The 17,009-nt window shown below is 39.2% G+C and overlaps 1 protein-coding gene across 5 annotated transcripts in view; it reads right to left on the bottom strand.

Annotated features, from left to right (window-relative positions):
- Nucleotides 1-17,009, bottom strand: part of LOC126174784 (serine/threonine-protein kinase dyf-5) — a 255,876-nt gene that overhangs the window by 222,263 nt on the left and 16,604 nt on the right. For 3 of the 5 annotated variants that reach the window (XM_049921145.1, XM_049921149.1, XM_049921150.1), the window contains one exon: nt 658-789. The exons of the other annotated variants lie outside the window; for them this stretch is intronic. The gene's annotated coding sequence lies outside the window, so the exon portion shown is untranslated. The remainder of the gene's footprint in view (nt 1-657; nt 790-17,009) is intronic. 5 annotated transcript variants of the gene reach the window in all.

Genomic DNA, 17,009 nt, shown 5'->3' with positions numbered 1-17,009 from the left:
TTTCAAAGCTGGTATAAATACCAAAACATTAACTATTTTAAAAGACTGGATACAAGTAGACAACATATCCATAAAAATGTTCAAAATATATGAGGAATCATATGTTTTCTTGAAAGACAATAATGGACAAAAGGAATTGTTTACATCAGTTTTTTTTATTTAATTTTATTGTCATTTGGTGTACATATGATTCAGCCAGCATCACATTAGTGGCACAGCTATTGATTACAATCAATTTTTGTAAGTACATATAAAGCACAACAAAGCTGTTAATTACAAGTGTTGATCACAGTCTCCTAACAAGTCTGTGATTATTTTGTAAGTTTCTGTTTATTCTCATTTTACATCACACTCTGACGCTGAGTCACATAATCAAGTTGCCTACCCTGTGGAGGTGATTAAGGAAATTTCCAAGATGGCAGCTGTTACCACTGACACTAGATACTTATTTAATTTTTATTTTTTCAACAACTATTGGTCATGTACAAGATATCTGTTTTGACATGTACACAACAGTGAAGTTTTACATTAAAAATTGGACATTATATTTATATTTACATCGAAAATTAAATGTTTGGTTTAGGATATCTCACTATTATAGATTTCTCCTAATTCATAAATATGGCTGTCGATTAATACCATAGTTTTTGTACATACCTCTCAAAGGAACTGTATGAGAGTTCTCTCACTGCCAGCAGTAGTATATTATACAGCTTTATGTCAGTATATTTGAAGCTGTTTTGGGACTCAAAACATAAGTCTGTATTATTTCTCTTTCTTTTTCCATAGCTGAAAGTGATACAGTTATATATAAAAGAAAATTTAATTATTCTAAACTTAAGATGGCACTAGGGAATGAAAAATGGGAACCAGTGTACAATGCAACTGAAGTGAATGAAAAATGGGAATATTTCTATAAGCTATTCAGTAACACTTTAAATGACACCTGTCCTGTAGTTAAAAAAGTAAATAAAGCTGTAAACCATAAAGCCAAGAATCTCTCTTCTGAAATTATTGAACTGAGGGAGAAAATGAAAGATTGCTATATACTTTTTAGATATACTAAACTACAACATTTCTCAACAAAATATAAACTGCTCAGAAAAACATACAGAGTGTCCTTGACTAACTTAAAAGCACAGAAATATACCTCTGAAATAAGGAACTCTAGCTGTATCAGTAAAACTGCATGGAAAATAATCCATAAAGAAAGTGGGAAACAGAATTCCTATGAACACAGCAACATAACATTAAAAGAAAATGGTGAAGAAATAAATGACCCAAAAGAAGTGTGTGAGAAATTCATACAAAAGTTCAGTACAGTAGGTACAAATGAAGCTCATGTCAAGCCACAAAATTTTAGTCTTGGAAAATCTAGCCAGTCCTTTTATATCCACAGCATTACTGAGAGGGACATCCTAGCAATCATATCAGCACTTCGACCAAAAATGTCTTGTGGCTGGGACGACATTTCACCTAAACTGCTAAAGGAATGCAGTGATGAATTAGTAAAACCTTTAACTCACTTGATAAATATCTCCCTCAGAAATGGAGTATTCCCTGACCTTTTGAAAATTACTGAAATTATACCAGTGCATAAAAAGGGATTAAAAACTGACATTAAAAACTACAGGCCAATATCATTAACCTCAGAACTAGGCAAATTGTTAGAGAGAGTAATACTAAATCAAGTTGAATCATATTTCACCAGACACAATCTGTTAAACAACCTACAACATGGATATAGAAAAGGGAGATCTACTACAACAGAAGTAGCATCTTTTATACATGAAATATTAAATAAGCTGGACAAAAGTGACAAGGTAATAGGCACTTTCCTAGATATGAATAAAGCCTTTGATACTGTGAATCATACCATTCTTCTGTGTAAACTAGAAGAGTACGGGGTTGAGAGGACTAGCCTTGAAACTACTTACTTCCTATTTTAAAGACAGGAAACAGTGTGTAAAGCTAACTTATCAAAATAATGAGCAGCTCCTAACAACCAAATCAAACTTCAGGACACTTCAATGTGGCGTGCCTCAAGGAAACATACTAGGGCCTTTTCCGTTCCTTGTATATGTAAATAACTTATTTGAACCCCAAAATTGCATTGTTGTAAGCTATGCCGATGACATATCCTTCATCAGCTGTGGCAGTGATATGCAGTCTGCAGCTAACACTACCGAGATCAGTTTCAATACTCTGTCCGCATACCTTACAGCAAACAAGCTTCTTGTAAATAAAGACAAAATGGCAATAATGAAGTTCATCCAAAGTTATAATGCTGCTATAACTGATACTGTATTTACTTCCCCATTGGGTCTTGCATATGCAAATTCACATAAATTTTTGGGCATCATTGTTGGTGAACACTTATCATGGAAAGACCATGTAGATAATATTTGCAAGAAAATCAGTAGAAATGTGTATCTACTGAAACGGGTCTCAGCCTTCTTGGACCATGATACTTTAAGGCAAATATATTTTGGGTTAATTCATCCGCACCTTCAGTATGGTATTGAGATATGGGTTGGGGCATCAGCAGTTCATATAGATAGACTTTTTAGATTACAAAAAAAGGCAGTAAGAATGGTAGCCAAGCTAAAGAAGAGACATCTTTAGAAAATATAAAATTCTTACGGTGTACTCCATGTATATACTGCAGACAGTCATGTTCGTGAAACAAAATCCTGAATTTAATATGAGAAACAGTAATGTACACAACTATGATACAAGGGGAAGGGAAAATTTTCATAGAATTGTGACCAATAAAAAGGCAACGGACCACAGCCCACACAGAATGGGAGCAATTTTCTACAATGCACTACCCTACTCAAGAAAGTAAATCTAAATATGCTAAAGAGTAGACTGAAGCAATTATTAATAGAGAAGTGTTGTTACTCTATAGAGGACTTTACGTTGTAGTGCCATCTTGGAAAACAGTGTATATAGACAATGTCTCCGGCCTATCAGTGGTATGAAAGAATGTAATTATACATTGTATTATGTATACTGTACTATTATAAATATAAGCTAAATTGTGTTACACTATAGAAAGATTAAGAAAAGGCAAACCTACGTTTCTAGCATTTGTAGGCTTAGAGAAAGCTTTTGACAATGTTAACTGGAATACTCTCTTTCAAATTCTGAAGGTGGCAGGGGTAAAATACAGGGAGCGAAAGGCTATTTACAGTTTGTACAGAAACCAGATGGCAGTTATAAGAGTCGAGGGGCATGAAAGGGAAGCAGTGGTTGGGAAAGGAGTAAGACAGGGTTGTAGCCTCTCCCCGATGTTATTCAATCTGTATATTGAGCAAGCAGTGAAGGAAACAAAAGAAAAATTCGGAGTAGGTATTAAAATTCATGGAGAAGAAGTAAAATCTTTGAGGTTCGCCGATGACATTGTAATTCTGTCAGAGACAGCAAAGGACTTGGAAGAGCAGTTGAACGGAATGGACAGTGTCTTGAAAGGAGGATATACGATGAACATCAACAAAAGCAAAACGAGGATAATGGAATGTAGTCAAATTAAGTCGGGTGATGCTGAGGGAATTAGATTAGGAAATGAGACAATTAAAGTAGTAAAGGAGTTTTGCTATTTAGGGAGTAAAATAACCGATGATGGTCGAAGTAGAGAGGATATAAAATGTAGACTGGCAGTGGCAAGGAAAGCGTTTCTCAAGAAGAGGAATTTGTTAACATCGAGTATAGATTTAAGTGTCAGAAAGTCGTTTCTGAAAGTATTTGTATGGAGTGTAGCCATGTATGGAAGTGAAACATGGACGATAACTAGTTTGGACAAGAAGAGAATAGAAGCTTTCGAAATGTGGTGCTACAGAAGAATGCTGAAGATAAGGTGGGTAGATCATGTAACTAATGAGGAGGTATTGAATAGGATTGGGGAGAAGAGAAGTTTGTGGCACAACTTGACTAGAACAAGGGATCGGTTGGTAGGACATGTTTTGAGGCATCAAGGGATCACCAATTTAGCATTGGAGGGCAGTGTGGAGGGTAAAAATCGTAGAGGGAGACCAAGAGATGAATACACTAAGCAGATTCAGAAGGATGTAGGTTGCAGTAGATACTGGGAGATGAAGAAGCTTGCACAGGATAGAGTAGCATGGAGAGCTGCATCAAACCAGTCTCAGGACTGAAGACCACAACAACAACAACATAGAGCAGGGCTTAACAACTGCCCAGTTTTGAGCACGAGTATTCGCGTCTGCTCAGGCACGTGCTCGCGAGCAGGTGCAAGGTCGCGGAGTAGGGAGGGAGGGGAAATGCGCGCGCACGCTTGAATAGGGCCGCAGCGTGCCTATTGAATTCGCGCCGACTGGGTAACGTTTTAAAGTACTACGATCAGCTCAGATAACAGTCACTTCGCTGGTTAAGAATCATGTCAAGTCGCTGTTGTGTAAACCCAACCATGCGCGTAATGGGGCCCCTTAGGGATATGGCAGCAAGGGAGGGGAAGAAAACCAAAGTGCACTCCGTGTGCATACCGGGGGGAGTCATTCCAGATGTGGAAAGGGTCCTTCCGGATGCCATGAAGGGTACAGGGTGCACCCATCTGCAGGTGGTCACTCATGTTGGCACCAATGATGTGTGTCGCTATGGATCGGAGGAAATACTCTCTGGCTTCCAGCGGCTATCTGATTTGGTGAAGACTGCCAGTCTCGCTAGCGGGATGAAAGCAGAGCTCACCATCTGCAGCATCGTCGACAGGACTGACTGCGGACCTTTGGTACAGAGCCGAGTGGAGGGTCTGAATCAGAGGCTGAGACGGTTCTGCGACCGTGTGGGCTGCAGATTCCTCGACTTGCGCCATAGGGTGGTAGGGTTTCGGGTTCCGCTGGATAGGTCAGGAGTCCACTACACGCAACAAGCGGCTACATGGGTAGCAGGAGTTGTGTGGCGTGGGCTGGGCGGTTTTTTAGGTTAGATGGGCTCGGGCAAGTACAGAAAGGGCAACAGCCTCAACGGGTGAGGGGCAAAGTCAGGACATGCGGGGACCAAGCAGCAATCGGTATTGTAAACTGTCGAAGCTGCGTTGGTAAAGTACCGGAACTTCAAGCGCTGATAGAAAGCACCGAAGCTGAAATCGTTATAGGTACAGAAAGCTGGCTGAAGCCAGAGATAAATTCTGTCGAAATTTTTACAAACGTACAGACGGTGTTTAGAAAGGATAGATTGCATGCAACCGGTGGTGGAGTGTTCGTTGCTGTTAGTAGTAGTTTATCCTGTAGTGAAGTAGAAGTGGATAGTTCCTGTGAATTATTATGGGTGGAGGTTACACTCAACAACCGAGCTAGGTTAATAATTGGCTCCTTTTACCGACCCCCCGACTCAGCAGCATTAGTGGCAGAACAGCTGAGAGAAAATTTGGAATACATTTCACATAAATTTTCTCAGCATGTTATAGTCTTAGGTGGAGATTTCAATTTACCAGATATAGACTGGGACACTCAGATGTTTAGGACGGGTGGTAGGGACAGAGCATCGAGTGACATTATACTGAGTGCACTATCCGAAAATTACCTCGAGCAATTAAACAGAGAACCGACTCGTGGAGATAACGTCTTGGACCTACTGATAACAAACAGACCCGAACTTTTCGACTCTGTAAGCGCAGAACAGGGAATCAGTGATCATAAGGCCGTTGCAGCATCCCTGAATATGGAAGTTAATAGGAATATTAAAAAAGGGAGGAAGGTTTATCTGTTTAGCAAGAGTAATAGAAGGCAGATTTCAGGCTACCTAACAGATCAAAATGAAAATTTCTGTTCCGACACTGACAATCTTGAGTGTTTATGGAAAAAGTTCAAGGCAATCGTAAAATGCGTTTTAGACAGGTACGTGCCGAGTAAAACTGTGAGGGACGGGAAAAACCCACTGTGGTACAACAACAAAGTTAGGGAATTACTGCGAAAGCAAAGAGAGCTTCACTCCAAATTTAAACGCAGCCAAAACCTCTCAGACAAACAGAAGCTAAACGATGTCAAAGTTAGCGTAAGGAGGGCTATGCGTGAAGTGTTTAGTGAATTCGAAAGTAAAATACTAGGTACCGACTTGACAGAAAATCCTAGGAAGTTTTGGTCTTACGTTAAATCAGTAAGTGGCTCGAAACAGCATGTCCAGACACTCCGGGATGATGATGGCATTGAAACAGAGGATGACAAGCGTAAAGCTGAAATACTAAACACCTTTTTCCAAAGCTGTTTCACAGAGGAAGACTGCACTGCAGTTCCTTCTCTAAATCCTCGCACAAACGAAAAAATCGCTGACATCGAAATAAGTGTCCAAGGAATAGAAAAGCAACTGGAATCACTCAACAGAGGAAAGTCCACTGGACCTGACGGGATACCAATTCGATTCTACACAGAGTACGCGAAAGAACTTGCCCCCCTTCTAACAGCCGTGTACCGCAAGTCTCTAGAGGAACGGAAGGGTCCAAATGATTGGAAAAGAGCACAGGTAGTCCCAGTCTTCAAGAAGCGTCGTCGAGCAGATGCGCAAAACTATAGACCTATATCTCTGACGTCGATCTGTTGTAGAATTTTAGAACATGTTTTTTGCTCGAGTATCATGTCGTTTTTGGAAACTCAGAATCTACTATATTAGGAATCAACATGGATTCCAGAAACAGCGATCGTGTGAGACCCAACTCGCTCTATTTGTTCATGAGACCCAGAAAATATTAGATACAGGCTCCCAGGTAGATGCTATTTTTCTTGACTTCCGGAAGGCGTTCGATACAGTTCCGCACTGTCGCCTGATAAACAAAGTAAGAGCCTACGGAATATCAGACCAGCTGTGTGGCTGGATTGAAGAGTTTTTAGCAAACAGAACACAGCATGTTGTTATCAACGGAGAGACGTCTACAGACGTTAAAGTAACCTCTGGCGTGCCACAGGGGAGTGTTATGGGACCATTGCTTTTCACAATATGTATAAATGACCTAGTAGATAGTGTCGGAAGTTCCATGCGGCTTTTCGCGGATGATGCTGTAGTATACAGAGAAGTTGCAGCATTAGAAAATTGTAGCGAAATGCAGGAAGATCTGCAGCGGATAGGCACTTGGTGCAGGGAGTGGCAACTGACCCTTAACATAGACAAATGTAATGTATTGAGAATACATAGAAAGAAGGATCCTTTATTGTATAATTATATGATAGCGGAACAAACACTGGTAGCAGTTACTTCTGTAAAATATCTGGGAGTATGCGTGCGAAACGATTTGAAGTGGAATGATCATATAAAATTAATGATCATATAAAATTAATTGTTGGTTGAGATTCATTGGGAGAGTCCTTAGAAAATGTAGTCCATCAACAAAGGAGGTGGCTTACAAAACACTCGTTCGACCTATACTTGAGTATTGCTCATCAGTGTGGTATCCGCACCAGATCGGGTTGACGGAGGAGATAGAGAAGATCCAAAGAAGAGCGTCGCGTTTCGTCACAGGGTTATTTAGTAACCGTGATAGCGTTACGGAGATGTTTAACAAACTCAAGTGGCAGACTCTACAAGAGAGGCGCTCTGCATCGCGGTGTAGCTTGCTCGCCAGGTTTCGAGAGGGTGCATTTCTGGATGAGGTATCGAATATATTGCTTCCCCCTACTTACACCTCCCGAGGAGATCACGAATGTAAAATTAGAGAGATTAGAGCGCGCACAGAGGCTTTCAGACAGTCAATCTTCCCGCGAACCATACGCGACTGGAACAGGAAAGGGAGGTAATGACAGTGGCACGTAAAGTGCCCTCCGCCACACACCGTTGGGTGGCTTGCGGAGTATAAATGTAGATGTAGATGTAGATGCTTTCGCAGTTCAACCCCCACTGGGATGAATTGTATCGGTTTACATAAAAAGATGGTGTTGCAAAATGTTTAGTATGTCACAAAACGCTGAATTCTTTTAGGAAATTTAATTTGCAGCGACATTATATGTCGTACCACGCGAAAGACCACGGAAGTGGAAAATGTGATGGACCAGATCGTGCACAGGAAGTTATTAAACTTAAAAGGAAGCTATCCGAAGAAGATCTGGACGACGAAGAAAAATCAACCGAGGCAGCTCTCAGAGTGAGTTACAAAATTGCTTTGCTTTTAGCAAAAGCCCTGCGCCCCTTCACTGATGGCGGTTTATTAAAAGAATGTTTGGTAGTTGCAGCGGAACATTTGTATCCATCTCAAGTTGAACAGTTTCGGATTGTGCCATTATCTAACATGACCATTATGCGTCGCATACAGGACATGGCAGACGACGTCCAGAGCCAGCTTGCAAATATCTATAAAGATTTTATGGCGTATTCTCTAGCTCTGGACGAAAGTGTTTACATCACTGGAACAGCACAGCTTGCCACATTTATTAGAGGTGTTAATAGAGATCTTCAGGTGAGGGAGGAGCTCCTCGATGTAGTAGCCATGAAGAACACTACAACCGGAGGTGATATTTTAAGTAGTGTTGAAAATATAGGATTGTCATGGAATTCTTTAGTTTCAGTGTCTACAGACGGTGCACCAGCGATGACAGGGAAAAAAATCAGGTTTCGTTGCGCTGTTGAAGGAGAAAATGTAAAAACTGACCGTGCCGAATGAAATAAGGGGCGTTCACTGTGTGATCCACCAGGTAAAATTATGTGCAAAGAGTATCGCTCTAAAAAATGTGATGAGTGTTGTTCGTACAACCAATTATATAAGGAAGCATGGGCTACAACAAAGGCAATTTAAAAGCTTTCTTGAGGATGTAGAAAGCCAGTATGGTAGCCTGCCTTAATACAGCGAGGTCCGCTGGCTTAGTCGTGGCGAATTATTAAATCTATTTTCTTGCCTATTAGATAAGATAAATATGTTCATGGAAATAAATCGCATGTGTGTTCCTGAATTGAAAGAGCCTTCATGGAAATGTAATCTCGCGTTCTTAGCAGATTTAACTAGCCATCTGAATGCTTTGAACATTTCATTTCACTGCAAGGTAAAGATCTGCTAATTACTCATTTCATAGATTGAATACGAGCTTTTAAAATGAAATTGACACTTTGGGTGAGTCAGCTGGAAACAGGAAATCTAGCTCATTTTCCTAAATTATTGTCCATGCAAGATGTTCACAAAGGCTGTGAATGTTATTCACATAGTTTAGTTGCCCTTACGGAAGAATTTGATCAACGCTTTCAAGATCTGACAGCACTAGACAGTGATTTTGATCTGTTCTCCTCTCCATATTCGGCGAATATTGAAGAGATTCGTCCTGAGCTGCAACTAGAAATTATTGACCTGCAGTGTGACAGAAAATACAGAGACAAATTTCAGAACAAGAAAAACATTTTGGATTTCTACAGACACTTCCCTCAGGATAGATTTCCTCGTTTGCACAAACTGGCGGCTACAATTATATCAATGTTCGGTTCCACGTATGTTTGTGAACAACTGTTCTCTGCAATGAAATGTAACAAGACGCGCCTGAAAAACGCATTGTCTGATCGAAATTTAAACTGCACGCTGCGCCTACAATGCAAAAGAACAATTACTCCGAACGTAGATGCAATTGTAAAGGGCAAAAAGTACAAGATAACCGAGAATCCCACACTTCAGTGACACCTTTTATTGTGTAACAGTTCACAAATTAATACGAATGTAGAGACATAAATTAAGCTAATAAAATTATGTAGCACGTATACATTCTCCTTTATTTGTTTCATTTCTCGCAGTAATAATTCGTGAGTGATATCCCTGCAGGTGGCCGCGGATTTACATTGACTGGCGGAAATGTTGTGTGCCCCACGTGACTCTCCCCCCTCCCGCTCTGGTCCGGTAGTGGGAGTAGCGTGCTCGCGCTGCTCCGTGCTCGCGCCTTGCTGCTCACAGCTTGCTCCGCGAGCACGTATGTTGTGAAGCCCTGCTATAGAGGAATCTACTTGTAGTGCCCTTTTGAAAAATAATATATGCAGACATGTGTCTGATCCATATGTTGTTATGGAAGAATATAAATATTTTACTGTATATGTGTAATGTAATCTAAATTTTCCTGACAATGTCCACAAACTTTTTGTTATATGGGCAGAAAATAAAATAAATAAATAAAAATAAAATAAATAAATAAAAAAATCTCCTGGAAGTTAATGTCTCTGGGTGTTTTTACTGAAAGGAGATAAGACTTTCATGTACAGGGAAGATACAGTTAGTATATTTAGTTTGTGAAATGCAGCTGGCACAACTGTTTAGAATGCCTGTAATAGTTTTCATTGCTTGTTTTCCCACATAAACATTGTTTTTGCACCAGAAGAGTTGCTCCATATGATATTTCCATAAACAGAGTGGAAGAAAGCATAATATGAGGACTGAACCTGTTCCTAGCTAACATAGGTTTTTAATTTGTGTAGTAAGGAAATCATACATGGCAGTTTAATGCACAAATGGTCTGTGTGTGTTGCATCCCATTTCTGTTGTTGGTCAAAATCAGTTTCTAATAGTCTGACACATTCACTCTCATTTACATTTTCACTTAGTTTGTAGGGATAGAAGTATATTGCTTCTATTTTGTTTTTATTTAGTATTAGTTCACTTTTTTGTAGTCACTACACAGACATGTTAACCACAACCAGTAAAAAAAAAACTCATTTCTGACATGTTTAAAAAGGAGTGAAGTGATCCCTATTTATGTAGGGGGCAGCAAAGAATACCCAGGAAATTACAGGCCAATAACTGTTACACCTGCCCTATCTAAATTAATAGAAAGTGCAATTACTGGCAGAATAGCAAACTTTGTAAAAAAAAATGCAGCACTTTGAATTACGCCCAGCATGAGGTCAGGAAGGGTGGAGCCAGTGAAACAGCACCAGCGAAGTTTTTAACACTTGTAACTAAGGCATTAGGTGAGTAGAAGGAACTTTGTGGTTTATTTCTTGACCTTTCAAATGCCTTTGATTGTGTATGGCTCAACATATCATTACAATAGCTTCAGTGATGTGGTAAAAGGGGGAAAGCAGAGAATATCATAAATCATTCATTGAAAATAGAGAATAGAACAGTGTGCACAAATAAAACAAAGAGAACAATACTATTTCAAATGTCTATTCAAATTCTGACTTTTTTAAAATATTGTATGCCTCGAGGATCAATGCTTCAGCCAGTACTTTTCATTTTATATGTATACAATATGCCCAAAATAGTAGGTGGAAATACTGTCATGTATGCAGATGACACTTCCATTTGTTACAAGCTGTGTTTCAGCAGATGACTTACAAAAGAAAGCTTCTCCAAGTACGAAAAATGGAAACAATTACTTCAGCGAAAATAATATTTTTATAAATGTTAACAAAGCACATATATGCAAATACATGCAAACGAAACACTCAAGGTGAACAATATAATTGTCATGGTTGGAGACTTAGATCTAAAAGAGGTAGAAAATTACAAATTTCTGGTTGTAATGGTGGATAGGTACTTGACACAGGAGAATCATGTAAATAATATCTATTGTAACATGATTTCAGGTATATTTCTGATTAGAAGAATGTTAAGGACAATACACAAACACTACAAACAGTATTCTATGGGCTAGTCCATTCACAAACATCATATATTATCTTGGTCTGGAGAAATGCTGCAAATGTGCACATACAAAGAGCATTAAAACAACAAAACAAATCTGTAAGTTGTATAGCAAAATTATTTTTTAGAGATTCCTGTAGAAATAAACTCAGGGAACTCAACGTATTTACAGTATCATCATTGTACATAAATGAAACAATTACTTATCTAAAAATTAATCACACTGTATCATTAAACAGAGACACCTGTAACTATAACACATGAAATAAAAATTATCATCGCACTGAAAAAACTCGGCTCAAATTCACAGACAAAAAGCTTGTAAAAGTGGGATGCTTTCTATACAATAGGTTACCACACTATATAGGGATGAGAGAAAATATGTGATTTCAAAAGTAAATTAAAATGTCACTTTGTTAAAATTTGTCCATACAGAATTAACCAATACCTTGAGGTTAAAAGTTAAAGTAATATGTTCACATGTAACTGTGCAAATATGTAATATTTTATCAGATAGCATAAAGTGACTTCAAATTACAATAATTACATCTGTACATACTCATTGTTCATCATCATCATCATCATCATCATCATCATTTAAGACTGATTACGCTTTTCAGCGTTCAGTCTGGAGCATAGCCCCCTTATAAAATTCCTCCATGATCCCCTATTCAGTGCTAACATTGGTGCCTCTTCTGATGTTAAACCTATTACTTCAAAATCATTCATAACCAAATCCAGGTACCTTCGCCTTGGTCTGCCCCGACTCCTCCTACCCTCTACTGCTGAACCCATGAGTTTCTTGAGCAACCTTGCTTCTCCCACACGTGTAACATGACCCCACCATCTAAGCCTGTTCGCCCTGACTGCTACATCTATAGAGTTCATTCCCAGTTTTTCTTTGATTTCCTCATTGTGGACACCCTCCTGCCATTGTTCTCGTCTACTAGTACCTGCAATCATCCTAGCTACTTTCATATCCGTAACCTCAATATACCGACAGAAAATAAAATAAATAAATAAAAAATCTACTGGAAGTTAAAGTCTCTGGCTGTTTTTACTGAAAGGAGATAAGATTTCATGTACAGGGAAGATATAGTTAGTATATTTAGTTTGTTGATAAGGTAACCTGAATCCACCCAGCTTTCGCTCACATACAACAAAGTTGGTCGAAAGATTGAACGGTGCACAGATAACTTAGTCTTGGTACTGACTTCCTTCTTGCAGAAGAGAGTAGATCGTAGCTGAGTGCTCACTGCATTAGCTTTGCTACACCTCACTTCCAGTTCTTTCACTATGTTGCCATCCTGTGAGAATATGCATCCTAAGTACTTGAAACCGTCCACCTGTTCTAACTTTGTTCCTCCTATTTGGCACTCAATCCATTTATATTTCTTTCCCACTGACATTACTTTCGTTTTGGAGATGCTAATCTTCATACCATAGTCCTTACATTTCTGATCTAGCTCTGAAATATTACTTTGCAAACTTTCAATCGAATCTGCCATCACAACTAAGTCATCTGCATATGCAAGACTGCTTATTTTGTGTTCACATATCTTAATCTCACCCAGCCAGTCTATTGTTTTCAACATATGATCCATAAATAATATGAACAACAGTGGAGACAGGTTGCAACCTTGTCTTACCCCTGAAACTACTCTGAACCATGAACTCAATTTACCGTCAACTCTAACTGCTGCCTGACTATCTATGTAAAGACCTTTAATTGCCTGCAAAAGTTTGCCTCCTATTCCATAATCTCGTAGAACAGACAATAACTTCCTCCTAGGAACCTGGTCATATGCCTTTTCTAGATCTATAAAGCATAGATACAATTCCCTGTTCCACTCATAACACTTCTCCATTATTTGCCGTAAGCTAAAGATCTGGTCCTGACAACCTCTAAGAGGCCTAAACCCACACTGATTTTCATCCAATTGGTCCTCAACTAATACTCGCACTTTCCTTTCAACAATACCTGAGAAGATTTTACCCACAACACTGATTAAAGAGATACCTCTGTAGTTGTTACAATCTTTTCTGTTTCCATGTTTAAAGATTGGTGTGATTACTGCTTTCGTCCAGTCTGATGGAAACTGTCCCGACTCCCACGCCATTTCAATTATCCTGTGTAGCCATTTTAAGACCTGACATTCCACTGTATTTGATGAGTTCCGACTTAATTTCATCCACCCCAGCTGCTTTATTGCACTGCAATCTATTGACCATTTTCTCCACTTCTTCAAATGTGATCCTATTTCCATCTCCATTCCTATCCCATTCTACCTCCAAATCTGAAACATTACTGATCGTATTTTCACCTACATTGAGCAACTCTTCAAAATATTCCCTCCATCTGCCCAAGGCATCCACAGTATTCACCAGCAGTTTTCCTGACCTGTGCAAAATACTTGTCATTTCCTTCTTACCTCTCTTTCGAAGACTGCTAATTACCACAGTATTCACCAGCAGTTTTCCTGACCTGTCCAAAATACTTGTCATTTCCTTCTTACCTCTCTTTCGAAGACTGCTAATTACACTCCAGAATGGTTTTCCAGCAGCTTGACCCATAGTCTCCAACCTGTTTCCAAAGTCTTCCCAAGATTTCTTCTTGGATGCTGCAATTATCTGTTTGGCTTTGTTTCTTTCTTCAACACAACTTTCTCTGTCTACCTGAGTTCTAGTATGTAGCCATTTTTGATACGCCTTCTTTTTCCTTTTACAGGCTGCCTTGACCGTGTCATTCCACCAAGCTGTTTGCTTCATCCTACTTTTACACACTACTGTCCCAAGACATTCTTTAGCCACTTCTAGTACTGTGTCCCTGTACCTTGTCCATTCCTTTTCCATTGACTGTAATTGACTACATTCAACTAACTGGTACCTTTCTGAGATCGCTGTTATGTACTTGTGCCTGATTTCCTTATCCTGAAGTTTCTCCACTCTTATCCTCCTGCATATGGACCTGACCTCCTGCACTTTCGGCCTCACAATCCCAATTTCACTGCAGATTAAATAATGATCAGTGTCATCAAAGAATCCCCTGAATACACGTGTGTCCCTCACAGCCTTCCTGAATTCCTGATCTGTTATTATATAGTCAATGATAGATCTGGTTCCCCTGCCTTCCCAAGTATACCAGTGAATGTTCTTATGTTTAAAAAAGGAGTTTGTGATTACTAAGCCCATACTGGCACAGAAATCCAAGAGTTGTTTCCCGTTCCTGTTGGCCTCCATATCCTCTCCAAATTTACCCGTAACCTTTTCATACCCTTCTGTTCTATTTCCAATCCTGGCATTAAAATCACCCATGAGCAGAACACTGTCCTTGTCCTTTACTCTAACAACTACATCACTGAGTGCCTCATAAAAACTATCCATCTTATCTTGATCTGTCCCTTCACAATGTGAATATACTGACACAATCGTAATTTTCTTGTTAGACACTGTCAAATCTATCCACATCAGTCGTTCGTTTACATACCTTATTGCAACTACGCTGGGTTCCATTTCTTTCCTGATGTAAAGCCCTACACCCCATTGTGCTATTCCTGCTTGGACTCCTGACAGGTAGACCTTGTATTCTCCCACTTCCTCTTCTTTCTCACCCCTTATCCGAATGTCACTAACAGCTAAAACATCCAGCCCCATCTTACTTGCAGCCTCTGCCAGCTCTACCTTCTTCCCAGAGTAGCCCCCGTTGATATTAATAGCTCCCCCATCTCGTTACCATTTGTTTGCCAAGTCGTATCTTAGGAGTCCCTGGTTTGTCAGTTAGAGGTGGGACTCCGTCACCTCCAAAGGTCCGAGGCATTTTGCTCTGATTGTTGCCAGCATCATATTTAAGGTAGCAGGGAAGCAGGTTGCTAGCCTTACTCACTGTTCATAAGTAAATATTTTAAGATAAATAAGCACATCTTCTATACAAATATATCTGTTTAGCTCCATGTAAAAATGAAAGATCTGTATGCATATCAGTGCTTTTAGAGGCTTATATACTAAGATAATCATTCATTTTATTGACATTTTCAAGTAATTGTGTAATTCAGAAACTTGTAAGTGTGTAATTTTCAAATTCCATGTAAACATGATGTGTCCAATACCTCTGAACAGAATGGTCCATGGACAAATAAAACTATTACTGTTTTCCTTTTGACTTAAGCTCTACTAGGATACTGGTATGTCATCTCACTCACATGAGTGTTGTAATTTCAGCTTATATTACTGTCTAGTAGGGCAAAGAACTAGGTAGATCATTCATGTATATTAAGAAAAGAAAGACACTATGACAGAACCCTATAGAACTGCTGTAGTAACAGGTAGAGAATTTGATCTCTGTCTGCTGGATGTCCAGTCCATATATTATGATACTCTGGGTGAAGCAGGTTGCACATTATAGTACTGGTCACCTCTCTGCCATTGCATTTCTTCCCACTCTTCTTTCCACACATTACATGGCCTCACTTTTAAGTTCAAGGATGTAGCTGTTGCAGTGAAATGAGGGATAAGAAAGTGCTTGTGGCGTCCTTTGCAAGAAGGCCCACACTCATTTTGTTGAAATCTTTCATACAATGGAAGTTCACCAAATTTCCATACTGCTGCAGCTATGCAGCTCAACCACTTACAGTACTGTATTATTATAATAGGATTAACAATGTTGTCCCTCTGCAGCACTGGGGGCACTGAAAGCTTCTAATACATTTAATGAGTCAAATATGATAATCTTGTTCAGTTTCAAGTGGCTTCATAAACTGGAAAGCATGTATGACAGCCACTGCCTCTGCAGTAAATATTTGCATTGGTGGTGGGGATACACTTATTCTGCTTGGTGACCAGGACAAATGAAGATGCAACTGATATATGGAAGGTTAATCAATTAATTTAGGCCATCAGTGTATATTTTAATCACACCTGTCCACTGCAGTTGCACAATTTCCTTGAATACATCATTATATTTGACACTTCACATTTGGGTAGCAGATGGATGTTATATGAACTGGCAATCTGAGGATAATAAATTTTGAAGTGCTGGTTATTTAGGTGTACTGGGTAGTAAGGAAGCACTTCTACCATTACTCCTCAGCAGTGTGCATTATATTTCAAGATAGAAACAATAAATAGTTTGAAGGAGCTCTTATAACTTAGTTAACACCTAAGCATGTGATGATCAAGAGTCTGTATTCTCTGTAACACACATTTATCTGCTAGTAACTAACACTATATATGAAGAAGCACTCCGTAGTTTCCCACAGCAGAGCAGCGATTTGTGTGTAAGGCTTTTCTAGAATACAGATTCAAATACAGCAGCACTGTATTTTGTATAATGCCATGACTACTAACTTGATGTAAGTGTTGGACACCGTGTGTAGAATCTTTATAGCTTTTTCTAGCCTGAGAAGCCTGATATTAGTCATGAGTCCTAAATTAGTCCCCAGAATCAAATTATTCCTAA

This window comes from Schistocerca cancellata, chromosome 3, assembly GCF_023864275.1.
Source record: "Schistocerca cancellata isolate TAMUIC-IGC-003103 chromosome 3, iqSchCanc2.1, whole genome shotgun sequence".
Lineage (NCBI taxonomy): Eukaryota > Metazoa > Arthropoda > Insecta > Orthoptera > Acrididae > Schistocerca > Schistocerca cancellata.
This window is presented reverse-complemented; position numbering and strand designations above follow the sequence as displayed.